This window comes from Mus musculus, chromosome 9 (assembly GCF_000001635.26).
Source record: "Mus musculus strain C57BL/6J chromosome 9, GRCm38.p6 C57BL/6J".
Taxonomy (NCBI): Eukaryota; Metazoa; Chordata; class Mammalia; order Rodentia; family Muridae; genus Mus; species Mus musculus.
This window is the reverse complement of record NC_000075.6, coordinates 65,191,339-65,213,454: the sequence shown is the minus strand read 5'-3', so window position 1 is coordinate 65,213,454 and position 22,116 is coordinate 65,191,339. Positions and strand designations below refer to the sequence as shown.

General features: G+C 46.1%; 1 long non-coding RNA gene and 2 other non-coding genes across 4 annotated transcripts; 2 read left to right on the top strand and 1 right to left on the bottom strand.

Moving 5' to 3' along the window:
- Window positions 1–1,019: 1,019 nt before the first annotated feature.
- Gm40527 lies at window positions 1,020–20,223 on the bottom strand. Of its 2 annotated transcripts, none has more exons than XR_870868.2 (3): window positions 17,980–20,223; window positions 3,167–3,374; window positions 1,020–1,219 (listed from the first exon to the last, which is right to left on the bottom strand). It is a non-coding gene; the product is annotated as a predicted gene, 40527 (long non-coding RNA). The 2 variants fall into 2 exon arrangements; XR_870869.2 differs by having other exon boundaries at window positions 3,167–3,347.
- Window positions 11,614–11,729, top strand: Rnu5g (RNA, U5G small nuclear). The gene has a single exon (NR_002852.3). It is a non-coding gene; the product is annotated as an RNA, U5G small nuclear (small nuclear RNA).
- Gm25313 lies at window positions 16,768–16,883 on the top strand. Its single transcript, XR_003948529.1, has one exon. It is a non-coding gene; the product is annotated as a U5 spliceosomal RNA (small nuclear RNA).
- Window positions 20,224–22,116: the final 1,893 nt, after the last annotated feature.

The window sequence follows — 22,116 nt, the reverse complement described above, 5'->3', positions numbered from 1 at the left end:
CTCAGACCCTAGAGAGCTTCCCAGGCCAAACAATGATGCAAACCACCCCCAGGAGTCCAAATGGTAATGGTTGTTGTAAGGCCTGGGCTGATTTGGAATCACCAAAATGTCTGAGAGCCTATGACCTCAAATAAAACCCCTCCAGCACCCCAAGTCCTGGGGCCCCTAGGGCCCCATGGAGCATCTGGAACCCTAAGGTACCTGCTGCATGTCTGAGGCATATCGCATGACCCTCACTCTGAGAAAACCTTCTCACCACCTCTCCTGCCACATAAGTATAATAAATGTACTTTTAAAGAATATTAATGAGATGGAGAGATGATGGCTCAGTGGTTAAGAACACTGACTCATAAATGAGGAAAATACCTAATTAAAAAAAAATACCGTTTAAAAAACAAAAACAAAAACAAAAAAAAAAAACCCACTGACTCTTCTTCCAGAGGTCCTGAGTTCAACTCCCAGCAACCACATGGTGGCTCACAACCATCTGTAATAGGATCCAATGCCCTGTTCTGGTGTGTCTGAAGACAGCTACAGTGTACTCACAAACATAAATAAATCTTTAAAAAAATGAATGAAGGACCAGAGAGATGGCTCAGTGATTTAAAAAGCTTCCTGATCTTCCAGAAGACCTGAACTCAGTTCCCAGCACCCACATCTGGAGGCTTACAACAGCCAGTGGCTCCACTTCCATGGACTCTAACACCTCTGTCCTCCATGGGCAGTGCCCTCACATGTGGAGTACATGTTAGCTCTGTGGAGACACATAATTAAAAATAAAGGAGCTGGAGATGTGGTTAGGTTAGGGGATATGGTTCAGTCGTTAGTGGCTGCTCTCCCAGAGGATCTAGGTTCAATTCCCAGCACCCCCTTGGCAGCTCACAACCCTCTGTAACTGCTGTCCCAGACAATCTAATGCTGTCTTCTTGTATCTTCAGGCACGAGGCATGCATGTGGTACTTGATCATACGTATAGGCAAAACACCCATACACGTAAGAAAACAGAAAGGGCTTTACAGTTTTTTTCTTTTTAATATTTATTTATTTAATGTATGTGAGTACACTGCTGCTATCTTCAGACATACCAGAGGAGGGCATCTGATTCCATTAGAGATGGTTGTGAGCCACTATGTGGTTGCTGGGAATTGAACTCAGGACCCCTGGAAGAGAAGTCAGTGCTCTTAACCACTGAGCCATCTCTCCAGTCCTTACAGTTCTTCTAAAAATAAAAAATACCAATGAATCAGAGAGAGAACAACAGTGAGTATATACTTACAGTTTTGTTATGTTCATCTTATCATTTCTGGTTCTAGTTCATTTTTATGAACTTGAGTTACCACTGGTAGACATTTCTGAGGCCAGCCCAGAACTACCCCACACCTGTACGTTCATGCTGACCGCTGTATATCTACACTTCAGCACTCAACACTGCTTTCTCTAGGAGGGCTGGGGAGTGGACCCAGGGTTTCCTCTGGCTGAAGTCTACTTCTAAGCCACATCCCAGACCACTTAGGATGTCTTGGAAAGTGTATTCCAGCTGTTGATCCTTTGAAAGGCTTACTGATCTGTATTCTGTTGCTGATTTTCCCCCCTTGGAGCTGTGAATATGTCACCCCTCTGCTCTGCTTTCTTCATTGTTTCCGCTGAAGGGTCAGCAGTAAATTTTACTCAGGTTGCCTAGTGACAGGTTTGTTTTTCTCATGCTGCTTTCAAGATTTCCACCAGATGACTCAGGTGGTTACAAGCACTGGCTATTCTTGCAGAGGAACAGGCTCTAGCATACAGTGGCTCCTAACTACCTGTAACCCTAGTTACAGGGGATCTGATGCCCTCTTCTAGCCTCCAAGGACTCCTGCACACACATGGTGCACATAAACTCTCTCTGTCCCACTCTGGGTGCCTCTTTCTCTCTCTCTCTCTCTCTCTCTCTCTCTCTCTCTCTCTCTCTCTTTCTCTCTCTCTCTCTTAGACACACACACACAGAGATTAATAATAATAATTTTAAAATAAATCTTTAAAAATTTATTCACCCTAACACTCAGGAGACAGAGGCAGGTTGATCTCTGTGAGTTTGAGGCCAGCCTGGTCTACAGAACAAATACTAGAATAGCCAGGGCTACACTGAGTTGAAAACAAACAAACAAACAAATAATAATAATAAAAATTTAAAAATATTCTCTCTTGTTATCTTTGCCATGCTGTGTCTCTTTATAAACTTTTGCACTAATGCTACTTGAAGTTCTTTGGGCTTCCTGGAAACCTAGCAGGTTGTTTTGTTGTTGTTGCTGTTGTTTTGTTTGTTATGGGGCTAGGAGTAAAGGCATTCGCCACAATGCCACAACGCATGGCAACAGCAAAACAATGTACAAACTCTTCATGGATTTTCTTTGTGGTTTTACTCTGTAGCCCAGGCTGGCCTGGGACTTTGCAGCCCATGCTGACCTCAGACAAAACACCACAATTTCTTCCTCCAGTTATATACTTTTTTTGACAGTGCTGTCCTTTAATCATATTCTTTTGGCTCCTTATTCATAAGAGTGACTTTGAAGGCCGTGCCTGTCACATGTGACCTCTGCCCCCTCTGCAGTCAGTCCTGTTGCCCTTCTATTTGCTTTTCATGTTTAGTTTTGTTTCAGAGTTTTGGTTTTTATGAGATAGGGTCTCATTCTACATAGGGCTGGCCTAGAGCTCAAACTCAAAACAGGCTGGGCTCAAATCCTCCTGCCTCAGCTTCACTAGTGCTGGGGCCTCAAACATGCAGTCATCCCCACCCCCCACCCCCAGTCTCACAAGTGCTGGGAGAACCTTGGCAGACCTTTCATTGGTCTTTGTCCCTGACAACATCTAGATGTTAAAATCCACTCAACACTGTAGGTGCTCAGTTGTTTAGACCCCTTGGAAGGAATAGTCCCATGAGTTGGTATTCATCTGTTGTTACTCCAACTGCTTACTTTCCTGGAAATATGCCCAGAGTATAGATTAGCCCATCAAACCAGTAAGATTGTCAATCTCGCAATTGCCCCTTGACAAGACCTCCAGGATCCCTCCGCTTTATTTCTCTATGTGTTGTTGTTGTTGTTCCTGCTGCTGCTGTTTTATTATCATTGTTATTTGCCTGGCTAGGGATTAAGCCCAGAGCCACTATCATACTGAAGAAATGCCCTACCATCAAGCTACACAGCATCCCAATCTGTTTGCAAGAGGCTTCTTCTCCACATTCTGGTGCAAATGAATCCTGTTCCTCTGGGAGACCATGAGTCTTCTCCCTGTAGGTAGAGTCTCTGGCCCGGAACTATGGAGATGGGGTGAGGACAAAGGTAAGCTTCTTTCTGCGCGGCACTCTTGCTCTGTAAGAAATGCACTAGTAGCGGAGCCTGGAAAGATTGCCCAGCGGTTAGAGCACTTATGTGAGATTATGAAGAATCAGATCCAAGCACCCATACATAACAAGCTGAGATCCCTCAAACATCTGTAACTCCAGCTCAGAGATCTGATGCCCTCTTCTACCCTCTACACATGCCCAGACAAAAATAAAAACGTCCTTTAAAAAGAGTGCCCATTCCTCTAATCCCAGCACTTGGGAGGCAGGGGCAGGAGAATTTCTGAATTCGAGGCCAGCCTGGTCTACAGAGTGAGTTCCAGGACAGCCAGGGCTACACAGAGAAACCCTGTCTCGAAAAACAAACATTTAAAAAAAATATATATATATATGCATACATATATATACATATATATATACACACACACACACACATATATATATAAAACTTTTAAAATGCTCTAGTGGAAGGAGGGAGCAGCAGCTATAACTCATAGTTCAGAGCAACTGGGATTGAAAGCAATCCTTCTGCCTCAGTCTCCTGAATGCTGGCTGGGCTTACAGATGTGAGCCACCATACCCAGCTTTTACTATATTTTTAAATAAATGTTGTTTGTCCTTAGGACTATTTCTAGAGATTGTAAATTGTGTGGCGTGTGCATGGGCGTGTGATGTATGCATACACCCCTGTACATGCACAAAGGACAGAGGACAGAAGGCATGTCCTACTCTATTACACTTCAACTTTTTCCCTTGAGACAGGGTCTCTCACTGAGCTTGGAACTCAGCAGGCAGCCAGCAGACCCCCATGGTGCTGGAATTATTCCCATACCACCAACCCACATTTTACATAGGTTCTGGGATTTGAACTCAGATCTTCATGCTTACACAGAAAGCACTCTTACCCACCACACCATCTTCCTAACTCCTGTAAATAATGTTTTTCTCTCTTCAACTTGGGGCTACAACTGGGATATAGGATCTACCACTCTGCGGGGCCAGGGGGGTAGGGGAAAGAGGGAGTGGGAGAGAACCCGCGACCCATCAAGAGTTTTGGTGCTCTGGGTGGGCGGACGCGGGAGGACCGCTGGACACTTTCCACACGGCCCCGGGTGGGCGTCTGGCTGTGTTAGGCCACTGACCCCACACGGCGGGGGTGGGAGAGGTGGACAAGGGACAGCCCCAGGTACCAGGTTCTCAGCCTCCGGCACCCCACGCTGGATATGGCGGAGGAGTTGAGAACAGAATAAGGGCCCTGGGGCGGCACTGGACCTCGGAGAGGAAGGCAGGAGAGGGCAGGGGGCGCTGGGTGGTTCCCACGCAGGGAGAGTCCTTAGTCTGGTCTGTGGCTGCAGGTAGGAAGGCCTTCTGGCGGGAGGTTAGACTCGGCTCTTAGGAGAAAGCCTATCTCATCGTTCAAGCACGGCAGGCCTTCATGATCAGAGGCAGTCTATGGTTTTAGAGCTTTATTGTAGAAAGGCAGGGGGAAAGAGAGAAGGGAGAGGCCGGCCATTGCCACGTGGAGAGAAGGGAGAGGAGAGAGAGAAGGAAGGATAGAGAGTGAGAGAAGTAAAAGCTTAGAGAGATCCAGGTGGGGCCAAGCAGCCCCTCTTATAGTGGGCAGGGCTATCTTGCTGTTGCTAGGTAACTGTGGGGAGGAGTCTAGCCTGAACGCCAAAAGCTTGGGAGATTGTCTACGTGACTGATAGTCAAACGCCTCTCCTGTGGGGGCTGTGGGGACAGTAACTTCAACAGGAGCCTGGGGCCCAAGGGACACGATTCAACGCCTTTCGTCCCACGTAAGTGGAAATTACCACCCACTGAGTCCCACTGGGGTTCAAGACCTAAGTTCAACTGGAGACCAGGCTGTCTGTGCATAGCATATTGTCCCACACCACTCACCTTTCATGCAGAAGACCCTGGGTCCATCTAACACCATATAATAATAGCAGCCAATCATCCAGCTTCAAGAATAAAGAAGGAATAAACTCAAGAAACAGAAGAAAGCCAATGAAAACACAAGGAATTCAATAAAAACAAGGTCAGAAAACTGAGCACAGACACGGCATGACATAAGAGAGTAAGAAGCAGGGCTGGAGAGAGTGTAGGATCCCAAATTTAGAGACCCCCACTCTAGTCCAGGAACAGGAAGCACCCACGAACACAAGAATCCTCTCTTGTTGCAAAACGCACGAGGTTTTATTGGCAGAGCTCTGGGCCGACACATACCTCGTGCAGGAGGCAGGGGAGTCGGCCCTGAGGCTCGTAAGCTAGGGGTTTTTAAAGAAGCAAAGGAATTTGACAAAGGCACGGGATTGATTCATTAACAGAAAGATTAAATGTCAGCAAAAAGGGGCATCAGAGCTTTGTTCCGGTGGGCTTGGGGCTTATCTTTGTTCACATAACAACCAGTTGATGTATATGACTTTACTCGGCGCCAAGGGGTAACAGAAAGGAGATTCCGGCCAGATGGTGTGAACTTTAGATAAGATGACCCTGCCTTTCCTTGGATTGAAGGGAGATTCCGGCCAGATGGTGTTAGCTTAGATAATGTAGCCCCATTTGTCCTTGAATACCTTTTCATCTTTACGGCCAAGATGTTCTTATCAACAGCCCTGCCTTGGCATGCCTGGGGGCTTGTTCTGCTTTGTTCTCAGTCCCAGATCAGGGCTGTGGGCTCCTAAACAAGTTACAATATTTCATCTTCCTTCAAGAGATGGTCCAGCATCAAAGCCACCTGCTGCGCTTCCAGCCAACCTGAGTTTGCTTCCCAGCATCCACATCAGCCACTCACAGCTGCCTGAAAATCCGGGGACCTGACGGGGCCTTTGTGGGCTTGAGGGCACACAGCAGACACCCAACACACATATACATAAGTAAAAGATAAAAGTGTGGTGGCTTGAATAAATTCATGTGTTTAAATGCTTGGCCATCAGGAGTAGCAATGTTAGGGGGTGTGGCCTTGTTGGAGGAAGTGTGTCTCTGTGTAGGTGGGCTTTGAGGTCTCCTAGTCCTTAGGCTCCACCCAGTATGGAAGAGAGCTTCCTCCTGGCTGCCTTCAGAAAAGACCCTTCTAATGGTTACCTGCAGAAAACAGTCTTCTCTTTGCTGCCTTCAGATCAAGATGTAGAATTCTTGGCTCCTCCAGCACCAGGTCTGCCTGAATGCTATCATGCATCCCAACATGATGATAATGGACTGAACCTCTGAGACTGTAAGCCAGCCTCAATTACATATTTGCTTTTATAAAAGTTGCCTTGGGGGCTGGTGAGATGGCTCAGCGGTTAAGAGCGCTGTCTGCTCTTCCAAATGGTCCTGAGTTCAAATCCCACAACCACATGGTGGCTCACAACCATCCGTAACAAAATCTGATGCTCTCTTCTGAAGTGTCTGAAGACAGCTACAGTGTACTTACATATAATAAATAAATAAATAAATAAATAAATAAATAAATAAATTGCCTTGGTGGTGGTGTTTTTTTCACAGCAATGAAACCCACACAAAGTCAGAAATAAATGTTCAAACAAAAACAAACAAATAGCACTCTGGAGGCAGAGACAGGCAGACTTCTGAGTTGGAGGCCAGCTTGATCTACATAGTGAGTTCTAAGACAGACAGGGTGTATCTCAAAAAAACAAAACAATAAAAACAAAAACAAACAAACAAACAAAAACCTCAAAACCAAGATGGCTCAGTAGGTAAAAGGACTTGCTGTGAAAGCCAGATGATCTGGGTTCCACTCCCAGAACCTGTGGGGGAAGGAGAAGGCCAGTGCCTGATCTCTACATACATGCCAAGGCACATGTATGCCCAAGGCAAGTACACACACAGTATACACACACAACAATAATTGGGGTAAATACCTTAATGACTATAAACGGGCTGTTTCCTTAAAAGATTAGTATTACTAACCACTTGAGAAATAACTCCCAAATTTTACTGTTTGTTGTAGAAATTTTAAAAAAGGACTACACTGAAACTTCTACCTCAAAGTCAAGGCAGCCCACCTACTTAAAGCTTTAATCTGGACGTAACCGCACCTCCTGCAGCAACCCAACGTGGAAGCGAGGTGATCGGGAGTTCAGTTTCGTCCTGGTCTACATAAGACCTCATCCCCCCAAACAACAACAAAATAGTGTTAGGATGCACACCTTTAATCGTGTGGAGGCAGACAGGCAAGTGGATCTCTATGTATTCAAGGCCAGCCTGGTCTACTTGGAGAATTCTGAGCCCCAAGGACTACATAGTAAGTTCCTGACCAAAAAAAAAAAAAAAAAAAAAAAAAAAAAATAAGTGAATTAGAAAACCAATGATCATCTTCATATCCAGAAACCTAGAAACAGAGTGAAAGAGTCTTCATTGAAACAATTCCTACCGGAAACCCTGAGCAGCTTGGAGCAGAATGAAAATACAGGGGCATTCAAGACTCACTAGGAAGAGCCCCTCTTCAGCTCAGCACAAAGCGCTTGCTTAGCGGTCACGAGGTGCCAGTCCCATCCTAGTGCTGACTAAGTTACTAAGAACATGCTGAAGGCAGCAGCAAAGCAGGACCGTGTACTTGTTAAGCCTCACGCAGTTGCCCTGCCAGCAGAGCCTGGCTGCTCTGGTAAATTTGGCACTTAATGGTGACCACTAAAGCAATCACTCAAGTGGGGAAAACTACAAGAAAAGGTAGATAATATACACAAGGCAGGAAAAACGACAGGGAAAGTTCAGGAGACATGGGAGGGAAAGAAGCCGCTCGTTCCAGGATCCAGTGACATTTCTTGCTGGCTCAAGGGTCAAGAACTAAGAAAACCAGGGGAGAGTGCCCGCTAAGACAACAGTCCTGATCCCTAGAGATCCCTCAACATGTGTCAAACAGGAAATGGGCCGTGGCTGCTTAACACCACAGACTATGCAGCCTTTGTCTTTATCAGAACTTTCTCATCTCCAAACCTGAACCTCATGAGCCACCTTAAATTTTAGATTTACACAGTAAAGCTCCTTTTAAAACCACACTTATGGGCTGGAGAGATGGCTCAGCAGTTAAGAGCACCAAACTGCAAGGAGTTACAGAGACAGAGCAGGGACTGAAGGAATGACCATCCAGAGACTGCTCCACCTGGGGATCCATCCCATAAACAACCACCAAAACCAGGCACTATTGTGGATGCCAAGAAGAGCTTATTGACAGGAGCCTGATATAGCTGTCTCCTGAGAGGCTCTGCCAGTGCCTGACAAATACAGAGGTGGATGTTCACAGCCATCCATTGGAGCACAGGGTCCGCAATGAAGGAGCTAGAGAAAGTTCCCAAGCAGCTGAAGGGGTTTGTAGCCCCATAGGAGGAACAACAATATGGACTAACCAGTACCCCCAGAGCTCCCTGGGACTAAACCACCAATCAAAGAAAACACATGGTGGGAATCATGGCTCTAGGTGCATATGTAGCAGAGGATGGCCTAGTTGGTCATCAATGGGAGGAGAGGCCCTTGGTCCTCTGAAGGTTCTATGCCCCAGTATAGGAGAATGCCAGGGCCAGGAAGCAGGAGTCGGTGGGTTGGTGAGCAGGGGGAGAGGGGAGCGGATGGGGGATTTTTGGAGGGAAAACTAGGAAAGGGGACAACATTTGAAATGTAAATAAAGAAAATATTTAATAAAAAAAATTAGAAAAAAAAAAAGAGCACCAACTGCTCTCCCAGAGGACCTGAGTTCAATTCCCAGTAACCACATGGTGGCTCACAACCATCTGCAATGGGGTCTGACACCTTCTTCTGATGTGTCTGAAGAGAGCAATGGTGTACTCATATATATTAAAAAAAAAGAAACCCTACATTTATTTTGTGTGTGTGTGTGTGTGTGTGTATACAGGTGAAGGTCAGAGGTCAACTCACGAGAGTCAGTTCTCTCCTCCCATCACCAGGGTCCTAGAGATTGGACTCAGTTCATCAGGTTTGCTGGTAAGTGCCCTTATCCGGGGAGCCATTTCCGAGCCTCCCCTCACTTTTTTTTTTTTTTTGGAGAGAGGATCCCAGGTACCCCAGGCTGGTCTCCAACTGCCTAGGAGATCAAAATGCCCTTGAACTGTTGACTTTCCTGCCTCCTGTACTTCCCAAGTGCTAGGAGAGGGGATGCAGGGTTGGGGTGGGGGGGAGAGCAGAGCAAGCTAGAACAATATTAAACTGCAAATATTGATTGGAATCACGGCTAGGAGGTAGCCTGGTTAGCATAGAGGTTAATATAAATCAATATTGTCCAGCTATTGGGGTACAGCTTGAAATATCTTGGTTTCTCTGTGTGGTTATTGGGGACTAGAAAGAGTAAAGAAATACAGCTGCTGGATTAATTCGATACATGGATGTATATTTAAAATATTTAATTTTACAAATTGCTGTTTTGTGAAATGCTGGCAATCAAAACTCGGTGCTGTGTGCACATTAGACAAACACCACACTAGCTGAGCTATGCTCCCGGACCAGAGAACAGAATTCTTTCAGATACATGAGTAAGCTAACACATTAAAAATTATTGTTAGCCACTGTGGTAGCACATGCCACAGATTCTTGCACTTGGGAGGCAAAGGCAATGGATCTCTATGAATTCCAGCCTAGCCAGACCTATGAGAGTTCCAGGATCATCAGTCAGGGCTATGCAAAAACACTGTGTCTCAATTTTTTTTAAATTAAATTAAAAACAATAAGCACACACATATATTTATTATTTCAAATTATATGTATGGATGTGTTTATGATTGTAGATGGCTAGTGAGGCTGGAGGCACCCAATCCCTCCAGGGCTGGAGTTATAGGCAGTTGTTAGTCGACTACATGACACAGCTCATAATAGCCTGAAACTTCAGTTCCGAGGCTTCTGACCCCTTCTTCTGGCCTCCCAAAGCACTTGCACACATGTGGCACATAGGCCCACACAAGGACACATACAGACACATATCTTAAAATAAATAAATGTAATTAAAAATAAAGTCTAGGCCGGGTGTGGTGGTGCACACCTTTAAATCCCAGCACTCGGGAGGCAGAGGCAGACGGATTTCTGAGTTCGAGGCCAGCCTGGTCTACAGAGTGAGTTCCAGGTCAGCCAGGGCTACACAGAGAAACCCTGTCTCGAAAACAAACAAACAAACAACAAACAAACAAAAGACTGTTTGTCCTGATTGCTTGTGGATAGTATAGAATTTTTTTTATTTTTTTATTTTTTATTTTTTATTTTTTTATTTTTTGGTTTTTTGAGACAGGATTTCTTAAAAAAAAGACAGTCTTTTTTAAAAATTATTTTATAAATAGGACCTTGTGGGACAACACCTTTAATCCCAGCACTCGGTAAACATAGGCAGGTAGATCCCTGAGTTTGAGTCCATCCTGTTCTACAAAGCGAGTTCCAATAGCCAGGGCCACACAGAGAAACACTGTCTTGAAAATCCACCACCACCACCACCACCACCACCACCACCACCACCACCACCACCACCACCACCACCACCACCACCACGACGAGTGCTGCTCTGAAGACCTGAGTTCAGTTCCCAGTACTCATGTGGATCAGCTCACAGTTGACAGCTCCAGGGCATCTGACTTCGCAGAACACACACACACACACAGAGACACACACACACACACACACAGACACACACACACACAGACACACACACGATACATATATTAACGGTGGGAAAAATTACCTCCCTTTAGCATATTGAATTGGTACAGAAATGATCAGCCATATTGATTTAGAAATGGTAAACTTCATACCCCGCCCCAACTGTATAGAGAAAAAACACTGCATTTAATATGCAAAATCTTATCTACGTTGGTTTTACTACAGAAACTACTGTTCTCAGTAAAAGCAGAGAGAGTACAATGCCAACAGCTTTGAAATCCTCTGTGCTCTTGTGCCAATCCCACCCTCAGAACAGGGAGTCTGTCGGTTATGTTTTCGTCCTTTACAGTTCTTCGCCGTCTAATCCATTGGAAACCTCCTTTATTTAAAGGAAACCGTGTCCAAATTCAGTGTACAGAGGTGCAAACCTCCGCCCCGCTCCTTGTAGGAAGCCCACGGGAACTGGGCCAATCGGACGGCGCTTACTCGGCTCATTTACATACCCATAACACACCGCGGCTAATGCAAATATTTTCGTGAAAAGATCTTCCATTACTCGAAGTTTTAAAACTAAAAACAAAATATTATTTCAAAAGATCATGAAGAAATTTCTGTCGGTAACAGCAGTTTCAATTGATAAATCACCATCACTTATCTAGGAGGTTCTGTTACTCTAGAAGTGAATTAAGCAGGACAGCTGTATACTCTGGTTTCTCTTCAGATCGTATAAATCTTTCGCCTTTTACTAAAGATTTCCGTGGAGAGGAACAACTCTGAGTCTTAAACCAATTTTTTGAGGCCTTGTCTTGACAAGGCTCCACATTTTGTGTTTAAAAATAGAAATATTTAAGTGAGATCAGTTTAAATCTGCTTTATCTAGGGTGTCTAACTGCTTGCATCTTTTTAACTTTTCCTTATTTGTGAGAAGGTCTGTAAAACTTATTATATGTTAGTACACTGTAGCTGTCTTCAGACACTCCAGAAGAGGGATTCAGATCACCTTACAGATGGTTTTGAGCCACCATGTGGTTGCTGGGATTTGAACTCAGGACCTTTAGAAAAGTAGTTGGGTGCTCTTACCCGCTGAGCCATCTCACCAGCCCTTTTTTTTTCTTTTTTCCAGTTCGGGTTTCTCTGTGTGTAGCCCTGGCTGTCCTGGAACTCATTCTGTAGACCGGGCTGGCCTCGAACTCAGAAATCTGCCTGCCTCTGCCTCCCAAGTGCTGGGATTAAAGGAATGTGCCTTCATTGCCCGGCTCTAGGGCTTTTTGTTGTTGTTTGTTTGTTTGTTTGTTTGTTTGCTTTTGTGGATGGCCTGGCACTCTAGACCAGGCAAGCCTCAAACTCTGGTACTGGCCAACTTCTGGTACTTGGCCAACTCTTAAAAGCAGAAAAGACAATATTTCTTAACCAATACTGATCCCTGGATCCCCACATGCTTTTAAGATGTTCCCAGCCTGGGGAGGGGGGGGGGGCAGGAACAAAACAATCAATAAATAAAAACAAAACCTCTCAGCCTAAGAATTAAATTGGCAACCAGTATTGGGGCCAACCTGGCCTACAGAGAGAGTTCCAGAACAACCAGGGCTACACAGAGATACCCTGGTCAAACATAAAAAGTAAAAAAACAAAAAAACAAAAACAAAAAAAAAACTAATCCAAACTAACAAAAAAGAATTAAACTGGCATTAGGAAAGAATAACTGGAGGCTGGAGTGATGACTCAGTGGTTAAGAGCGCTGGCTGCTCTCTCAGGGGACCTGGGTTTCCCAACACCCATAGTGACTCACAACCACCCATAACTTCAACCAAAAAAACTTCTGACATCCAAAGGCATCATCAGGCACACAGTGACCCACATATATACATGCAGGCAGGCAAAATACAAATGCACATAAAAGCATACATCTTTTTATCAAAAGATTAGTGGGAGAAAAGCATGCAGTTTTTTTCTTTTCGTTTTATATACAGAAGCACCCCACAGAAAAGCGGCCACTGAAAAAGATGATCATGGGTGGAAGAAAGAGTAGGACTGGTGGGCTGGAGCTGCGGCTGTAAAGCTATTTTCCTACGAAGAACAGAATCCATGTTAGGTAGAGATCTGCTCATCTCCCCACCCACACCCCTTTAAGGATTAATCCTGTGGGGCAGGGCAGGAATCTGGGAGGAGGACCACCCCTAGGAAGAAGGGTTCACTTTAGAATTAGATACTTTTCTTTCCCTGAATTCACCCCTTAGTGCAGACCGTAGGAGCTGGAAAGATGTCTGGCTACATCTGTCTACCTTTGTGAGTTGTCCTTTTGTCCTCTCTCCTCCTGTTCTTTCTGCTCCTGACCAGAGCCTGAGTTTGCCTAAGCTCCTTAGCTAGTGTTTATGCTCCCTCAAAGCTCCCACTCCAGCCTTGTAGCTGCCTGTCCTGCTAGCTTACTGCCTCCACTCCCCTCCTCCAGGGAGCTGCAAGTTTTACAGCTTGCCTGTCTGCCCTGGCACTTTTTGCCCGGAGCTTCTGTTTGTGTCCCTTCTTAAATTCTATTATTAATGAGACTGAAAATCCCAAGAGGAGACATCAAGTTCCCTGATGGATGCCCCAAGACTAAGATGACATTTCTTTCCTGTCTTTCTTTAATCAGAGAACATGAACCCGTTCCTGCACCCCTAGATAACGTCAAAAGCACTTGCTGTCAAGCCTTGTGACCTGAGTTCGATCCCTGGAACGCACACAGTAAAAGAAAAGAACTGACTCCCACAGTTGACCTCTGACTTCCACATGTACACCACGGCATGTGCACTCCACTCACAATAATATCTGGAAAAACGTTAAAGAGGACAGGGTGCTAGAGCGGTGGCTCAGCAGTTAAGAGCACTAACTGTTCTTGCAGAGGACCCAGGTTCAGCCCTGATCTGGCAGACAGTTTGGCACTGTCTTCTGAATTGACCTTGTGGGGTCTACACATGCAAGCACAGTGAGACACACGTATAGAGAGAAAGGGGAAGGGGAGATCAATTACAGTTTGTTTGTTTGTTTGTTTGTCTGTTTTAATTTGTTTTGAGACAGTGTTTTTCTGCGTAGCTCTGGCTGTCCTGGAACTCAGAGACCCACCTGCCTCTTTCTCTCAAGTGCCAGAATTAAAGGTATGCACCATCTTTCCATCACTACCTAGTGAGTGAGTGAGTGTGTGTGTGTGTGTGTGTGTGTGTGTGTGTGTGTGTGTGTGTGTGTGTGTGTGGAGGGGGATGTCTCAGAGTGCCATCCATGTGTTTTGTTTTCAGTTTTTCAAAACAGTTTCTCTGTGTAGCCTTAGCTGACCTGGAACTGGATCTGTAGACCAGGCTGGCCTCAGACTCACCTGCCTCTGCCTCCCGAGTGCTGCAATTAATGGCCTGTACCACCACACTTGGCGCAAGCTGTTTGTCTCCTCCCAAAGGTCTTAGCTCAAAAGAAATCTCAGCGTCCCTTACTAGTACTCCTCAAACCTAATTCCAGAAGGAGTGTCTCGGCTCCGCCTCCTCTTCCCGTGAGGGAAAACCCAACATCCCAGCCCCTTTCTGAAGTAAAAAACCAAGTCGCAAACATGGCTGAGTCAACACTATCCGACACTGTAACCATTAGCCATGCTAGCCATTTAAAGGTAATAAATTAAAATACCATAATAAGAAGTCTCAGAGCTGAAGTTAGAGACGATGGTTCAGTGGTTAGGAGTATTCACTGCCCTACATGGATTCTGTTCCTGGTCCCTATATGCTGGTTCAAAACTGTCTCTAACTCCAGTCCCAAGAGATCTGACGCCTTCTTCAGGCCTCTGCACACAAATAGTCAGTCATACACATAAAATAAAAATAAACAAGCTGGGCGGTGGGGGCGCATGCTTTTAATCCCAGCTGTCCTAAGGCAGAGGCAGATAGATCTCTGAGTTCAAGGTCAGCCTGGTCTACAGAGTGAGTTCCAGGACAGCCAGGGCTACACAGAGAAACCCTGTCTCAAAACCAAACCAAACCAAACCAACAATAAATAAAATTAAAAGAAGAAGAAGAAAAAAAGCTGGGCTGGAGAGATTGCTCTTCCGAAGGTCCTGAGTTCAAATCCCAGCAACCACATGGTAGCTCACAACCATCTGTAATGGGATCTGATGCACTCTTCTGAGTGTGTCTGAAGACAGCTAGAGTGTACTTACATATGATAAGTAAATAAATCTTTGGGCTAGAGTGAGCAGGGCCAGAGAGAGAAGAAAACAAACAAAAACAAACAAAAAACGAAATGCTTAAAAAATAGTTCAGGAGCTGAGTGTGCCTCAGATGCAGCGTAAGAGCCTGTCTCTCAACAGCACTCTTTTCCCAGATGCACTAAGGTTTCAAGGGCCCCGCAGTCACAAGGGGACATGGCTGTCACTTTTTTGTTACAGCTGTTCCAAACTAAAAGGTCCAAGACCTGCTACTGGAGGCGAGAACTGCTGACTCACCTCATTGCGACTGAGGAGAGGTGGCCAGCACTGGGTGTGGTGGTGTGTGTCTGTGATCCCAGTATTTGAGACTGAGGCAAAAGCAGGAGGAGTTTGAGGCCAACCGGAGTCACCAATACACAAAAAGCACAGGGTCAGGGTGGGCAGGTCCTGGGCGCCACTGAAAACCACCAGGGAAAGGACAGGGAGTCTTAAAAGTTCAGGGTCAAAGACCCACAAGGTCTTGTCCACAGCAGTAATGTGGTCAACAGGAAACCGGAACTAGTGTTCAAGCTACAATTGTATTATTTATTTATTTATTCATTCATTCATTCATTTATTCATTTATTCATTTATTCATTCGAGACAGGGTCTGCACAGCTGTTCTGGAATCCACTATGTAGACCAGGCTGTAGCCAGGCCTCAAATTCACAGAGATCTGCCTGCCTCTACCTTCCAACTTCTGGGACTAAAGGCATGCACTATATGCCTGGCTGCAAGCTCCAATTTTTTTTTTTAAGATTTATTTATTTATTATATGTAAGTACACTGTAGCTGTCTTCAGACACACCAGATGAGGGCGTCAGACCTCATTACAGATGGTTGTGAACCACCATGTGGTTGCTGGGATTTGAACTCAGGACCTTTGGAAGAACAGTCGGGTGCTCTTACCTGCTGAGCCATCTCACTAGCCCGCAAGCTCCAATTTTAAAGCCAGCGTGGTCACAGACTCTTAAATGACAGATAAGAAAGCAAAGTGAAGCGCTGAGCACACGACTTAAATCCACTACACCCACAAGCTACTCAGATGCTCGCCGTGCAATCCAGGAAACAGGAAAGTGGTACACTGTTTAAACCCACCTCTCGCTCTCACTAAAGCAAGAGCCGGGATTTAGTGACCTCACAGTTGAATGGTATGCTCTTGTTCAAATTTATTGCAGTAATTAGGGTTGGGAATATAGCTCGTTGTAGAGTGCTTGTCTAATACGTGTGAGGCTCTACTTCCAATCCCCAGCATCACAAGAGTAAAAATAAAACAAATGTAGATTTTAAGTTAATAAAACATAGATGTACAGAAACACAGACTATAAAAATCTGATTCTCAGACTTGAACTACCAGCCAGTTCTGGGCGTCGCCCTCTGGTGGCCCAGCCGGACACTGCGTGGAGGCACCGCCCCCGCCCGTGTCCGCAGGGCGGGGCCGCCATATTATTTGCATACCCACAGAACACTGCGCACAATACAAAAACATATCGAAAAATTAATGTGTTGCTCTGAGAATATCTCCGTGAAAGTTAGATTAAATTTATAAAACAAAAAGAGTGGTTCTGTTTAGCTAGAATAGTTGCGAGTCAAGTGGACACCATCACTGTGCTAGGAGTTGTTCTTACCCGAGCTGTGAGTTACAGTACTGGTAAGCATACTCTGGTTTCTCTTCAGATCGTATAAATCTTTCGCCTTTTACTAAAGATTTCCGTGGAGAGGAACAACTCTGAGTCTTAAACCAATTTTTTGAGGCCTTGTTTCGGCAAGGCTATATTTAGAATGTCTAACAACAGAACTACTACTGTGCATTACTGATAGTTTGTATATCTACTCACTGCTTTAAGTGACCTACACAGCCAAGCGTTGAAATAGAGCTCTGGTAGACAGCTTGTGTGTGTGCTTGTGTGTGTTTTAAGGGGAAAAAACTGTGAGGAGAAGGCATGTAGATTTTAAGCCCATCCTGGTCTATATAGCAAGCTTCAGGGCATACATGGACTTTGATCAAAAACAAGCTTACCATTAGCCACAGTTAAAATTCTGCTCAGCACCAGACCAACATTCTCTTGAAGAGAGGGGCTAAGTCAGACCCAATGAAAGACTCCGTGATGATGGAGAGGGGTATAGCCGGATCATATTGCAGTGTTTCCTCTGGTGGACCCCCTTTTCCAGCCTGAGGGCTAGGGCTGAAGGTCCCAGGGAAGCCAATGTTTCGGACTTGACTTTGAGGCTGACAAAAGACTCCAGGTTGTTGTGGCAGGGAGAGAAAAGATTTGGGGAGATGCTGTTCTCAGCTAGCTGGGAGCTAAATATTGTGCAGTCTCTGCAGTCCTGAGTGTTTAAACAGCAGGAACCTGACTAGGGCCTGGTCTCCCCTATTTGTCAGGTGAATCAGATAGTCTGACACTCCCACCCGCTGTGCCCTAGGCTCTGACATTTCATGAAGTTAAGTGCTGAGCTCCAGGAAGTAGAGATCAGAGAGTGGCAGAACCAAAGTGCACTCGGTCTGTAAGAACCGCCCTGGCCTTTAGTGACTACAAGGCTGTCCATCCTGTGGGGCCTGACTCAGACAGGCTTCCTGTGGTGACGAAAATAGCAGAGACAGAACCATACTGCAAGGTCAATCCAAGCCTGACGGGCGGCAGATGCTGGCACGCGCCCACACAACATTCATAAGCAGGCTCACACAGTGCACTTCCATGCAAACACTCACACATGCATCCTCATATGCAAGCTGTCACAGAGCCATGTAAACACACCTGCATAACATTTCTGTAAATAACATGCAGGCACTTACACACACGTGCGCTTATGCACACACTCACATCCATGCAGTCACTTACATTCACATGTATGTTCACATACATACCTAGGAGTGGAACTGCTGGGCATGCTTGACTTCAGCTTAACGGCAGTCTCATGCATGCTAGCAGGCAAGCGCTTTGTGGAGGGTGGTGGGAGCAGTCTGCCCAAGAGTCATGAAGGCCTTGTTAGGGCAGAGGTGTGGGTGTCAGGCCTTGAGGGAGGCAAACACAGAATGTTCCAGAAAGGACCGGAAACACACACATCTCAGATCGGAATGGAATGGGTCCTGAGCTCACCCATTGTGTCAGAGTCCCAAAGACTGTTTCCCTGTGGTTAATTCCCATTGGAAGGAGCTAATTCCTGCCCATCTCTTCATCCCTTCAGGTTGGTGAAGCCTCCAGAAAGAGAAAATAAGCCTTTGGCTGGTGATCCTGGGTCTCTAACTTAAAATAAGACAAGCTGCCACTAGGGTTGTCCACATGTGACACATCAAAGAGGATGTAGCAGGCTTCTGAGCTCTTTATGTCCCAAACCCCTGACCCTAGTCAGTGGGAAGGCACATCCACACCAGGACCACTCTCCGAGATGGCAGACCTCGTACCAGCTGAAGGGAGAGTTTTGATTGCACTTTGGACCAGGGATCACTAATGAAGACACCATGGGGATGACTAAAGACACAGGATATAAAGGATTATAATTAGCTAACAGTAATGAATCCATCAGGTCCTGCTTTTCAAAGATGGCCCATAGAGACATACTTCATCTAAAACCTCCTCATATCCATTGCTAGAATAAGCACAGAGGGAGCCCACTGGACAAAACTGAGGACCTGTTAACAAGTGCCACAGCCTGCTGCCTAGTCTCATAACCTTGAGAGGCCTCAGTGTTCTCACCTATAGACTGGGAATAATTGTGTTTTCTTTACTGGTGGCTTCCTAATGGTAAAGCAGTCAGCTAGCGCTCTCTCTCTCTCTCTCTCTCTCTCTCTCTCTCTCTCTGTCTCCTAATGGTAAAGCAGTCAGCTAGCGCTCTCTCTCTCTCTCTCTCTCTCTCTCTCTCTCTCTCTCTCTCTTTCTCTTTGTGTGTGTGTGAAAAGGTTGTAATATGTATTAAGTCTGACCTGGATCCATCCTCCTGCCTCAGCTTCCAGAGTATTCACAGGACAGCCTTTAGTCCTTTTAAGAAGGAAATATTCTTTTGCCATGAAAGACGTTCTTTACTCCGCTGTGCCCCCCACCCCTGCCAGGATTCCAGTCCACGAGGGCATATCCAAGAGGGTATGTTGGAGCCAGCTACTAGCAAACGTGAGCATGGCTCAGTCACTAGTCTTCAAGTTCTTCCCCTTGTCCAGAAGGGTCTCCGTATTCTTCCTCCAAGACACTGTTGATGGCCCCACGTGTCTGGACTTCTTGTGCCTGGCCCAATTCCCCAAGGAAGCCAAGGAGGCGACAGACAGCACAGTATATCCGCGGCAGGGTGACCTTGGTTGACTTGGGGGGGGGGGGAGTGGACAATCTGCGGCCATCTTCTGGAATCTACATCCCTTCCTCAGATGCTGGGCCTCTGTCCCCAGGGGCTGACGCCTTGGCCACGGTAGGACCGTCCTCAGATGCAGGCAACTTCCGGGTTTAGTGGGTCTCCAGAGGTGCCATTTTCATTTAGATCAGGTGCTTTGCGGTGGGAAATCTCCAGATTTGGGGCTTTAGGAGGGATGCTGGTCCTTGAGTGGTCCCAACCACCCATACTTCATCCCCACATCAGTTACATGGGAAAGCTTGGGACTCCTCTCTGGGCTGCACACCTAAGAGAGAATCAAATCCAACTTTCCATCCAGTTAGCTGCATGTCTGTCGTTTGTCTCTCTCCCTCAGAGCCCGGGCATGCCTCTCTCGGATCGTGTTGCCAGGCGTTCCAAGGCTGGCCTCCTTCTGAAATGTTTTTGCTTTTAAACGATGGGAAGAAAAAGAGCCTCATTCTTTTTCAACTTTCTGGGCAGTGATGGTGAGAGGGCTTCTGGCTCAGGGGTCTAAGGTCATTGGGTCACTGCATGAACTCAGACAGGAGAGAGAACTCAGGATAGCAGGAATGCGCTGTACCGAAACCCTAAGTAGGCCAGCCTGCAGAGACCGGAAGTTTTCTCAGAGACACGCCCCTGAGATGCAACTTCCTTTCTCTAGGCTCCGCCTCCTAAAGCCCTCACTTTCTAGTAACCCTTCCCCAGTCGTGGGCATTTTAAGAACTTGGCAGATATAAAATGTAGCATTTTAAGCTAGGCGTGGTGGCGCACGCCTTTAATTCCAGCACTCGGGAGGCAGAGGCAGGCGGATTTCTGAGTTCGAGGTCATCCTGGTCTACAAAGTGAGTTCCAGGACAGCCAGGGCTATTCAGAGAAACCCTGTCTCGAAAAACCAAAGAATCCTTATTACTTGTATGCGTGAGAGTGCGCTTGTCCCGAAGTGCACTGTGGGTTCTAAGGGGTTGAATGCAGGTGGTGCTTTTACACTCCGGGCCACCTCACCAGCCTTAATTTTTTTTTAAAATTATTTACTTTTAAAATAGATTCTTTGAGAATTTCATAGATATACACAATGCATTTAGATCAGATCACCCCTCCAACACCCCACCACCACCACTACCTCAAAGTCTCCTCCAGCCACCAGCAAGGTTCAATTTGCTATGTAAATTAGCTTTGAACTCACAGAGATCTACCTGCCTCTGCCTCCAGGCTGCTGGAATTAATGGTGTTTACCACTGTGCCCGACATTTATTTTATTTGTTTATTCACCATTTATTTGTTTGTCTGCTTGTTTATCTAGAGACGAGTCTCTCACTGGTCTGGAACTCACCATGTAGGCTGGGCTGGCTGGCAAGTGAGGCACAGGGGTGGGGGTGGGGGGGACCATCAACCAACGGTCATGCCATGATGCCCATCTCAATGGCCACTGAGGACTGGGTGTGCATGTGGCTGGTTAGTTCACCATCGTGTCAGCCTTAGTGGAGTCTTGGTTGTGGTAACACAGCACCAGCAGGGTCCCTCTGGGGGACATTATTCCACTTCATAGGAGATAAAGACTCCAGGCTCAGGAGTCTGTAAACCTTGGCTACCCCACCCAACTCTTTGCCAGCTCCTGGACAGGGGTGCCCAGCAAGGTTTTCCAGCTGAAGGGGTGTAAACACATGGCTCACATCCCTTTGTTGTTTTCAGCAAATTAAAATTTATCTCTCGGGGAGGAAATGAGAGGTCATTCCCGCCCCCGCCCTTCTTCTTCTTAATGGGCTCTGATGAAGGAAATGAATTGAGGGGGGAAGGAATCAGAAACCCGATCCACCTCTTCTGGCTCAGAAAGGGAGTGGGGACTCTCTGTGCCCTCAGAAGGGCAGCTGGGCACAGTGTGTTTTATTATATAATTAACCTTGACCCTTTTGGGTTCAAAGAAAGAGGTTAGTTGGAAATAAATCAATGGTCTGGTCTGGTCACTTCAAAGACTGCAGAACCCGCTGGAAAATCCTATGTTTGTTCAGTGTGTAAATTGGAATAGGTATGCAATTCTTCTTGAAAGGTAGGAGGAGGGCTTTAGGCCTAACATTGAAATTAATTGTATATCCGCTTCCTCTAATCAGGCAGTCAGAGTCCTTTATTGTGTCTTAACAGGAAGAGGGGGAGGCCAGGAGAATGCATTGTGACCTTTGTGTGACTGCTGGGTTGGATTCAAGAACAGTCAACTCTGGAGAGCGCTACTAGGGTAGAGTCCTTTGTCACACGTCTGCAATATCTTTTTCTGTTTCACCCCCTGCTGCTGGGGGTTGAGCCCAGGGCCTCCTGCACACTAGGCAAGCCCTTTCTCCCTGAGCTATATTCCAACTGGAATCCTAGGACTCACCAAACCATCACTATCTGCACAAAAAGTGTTTATCAAGCGCCTACATTGCACCAGGTGCCAGGAATTTCCTAGTTGGCTCCTTATTTGATCTCTTCACAAAGCAGCTCTTAATGTCTGGTTATGATCGCCACTGGTTGAAGAAATAGTCAGAGGGGCAAAGGTCAGGCCTGGAGCTGCACTGGGATTCTCAAAGTCTGTTTTCATGCTCTGGAGGAGTGAAAGGGAGCTGAGGTTGGGGGTGGGGATGTTAAACTGCAAATGTCCCCCTGGGCTTTTTTTTTTTTTTTTTTTTTTTCATTTCCCTTAAGAAGTTAGACAGTA